This window comes from Pseudophryne corroboree, chromosome 4, assembly GCF_028390025.1.
Source record: "Pseudophryne corroboree isolate aPseCor3 chromosome 4, aPseCor3.hap2, whole genome shotgun sequence".
NCBI classification, from domain to species: domain Eukaryota; kingdom Metazoa; phylum Chordata; class Amphibia; order Anura; family Myobatrachidae; genus Pseudophryne; species Pseudophryne corroboree.
In genome coordinates, this window is record NC_086447.1 from 335339979 (window position 1) to 335340669 (window position 691).

Sequence of the window (691 nt, forward strand, 5' to 3'; positions counted from 1 at the left end):
AGGTCGGCCGTGACGAGTTGGTCTCAGAAAGAAGTCCGAATGTTTATTCTTTTCCCGCTGCGGATAGAATACTGTGAAAGTCAACTCCAGGTCGACACGGGGCCCTGTCGCAAAGGATCGTACACAGGAAGCTAAGTGATATTTTATTCTTTACTCTGGAGTTATTTACATTGCCTGCACATGGGGGGAATGTTTGTATTCGGAAAGGCATCCAATAGATTTACCCTATAGAGAGAGGGGATGTGTCTTATGTTGATCCGTCTCTATAACACGGCGGCAGGTTGCCGTGCGACTGCAGAAGAAATGCTGAGGCTGAATCCGAGAGATACTGGAGTGTTTCCCTGGGACGGTGTACCGCTGTTGGGGAGGCCTCAGTTCTGTCATTCTCGGCAGATACCACTGGTAAGTCTAACTTCATGGGTTAGATTCCCTCACAACGGTTGGTGACGCATTCGGTTGTGGGATGCAGTCATTTTAACCGGTTTGATACCTTTCTTTTTTCCTTTTCGGTGCAGATTGTGGGAGGTGACAAGGTAAGAGCTCTGCAGCCTTGTTGGGTTCGCAAAAGTGGATGTTGTTTTCTGTTTCTACCACATCCACCGCATGTCGCTGGGTCTATCTGGCTGGAGCCCACTCCGATGGGAACTCGTATACTATTCTTCAGTCAGTCCGGGAATGGACTTGGACCTGT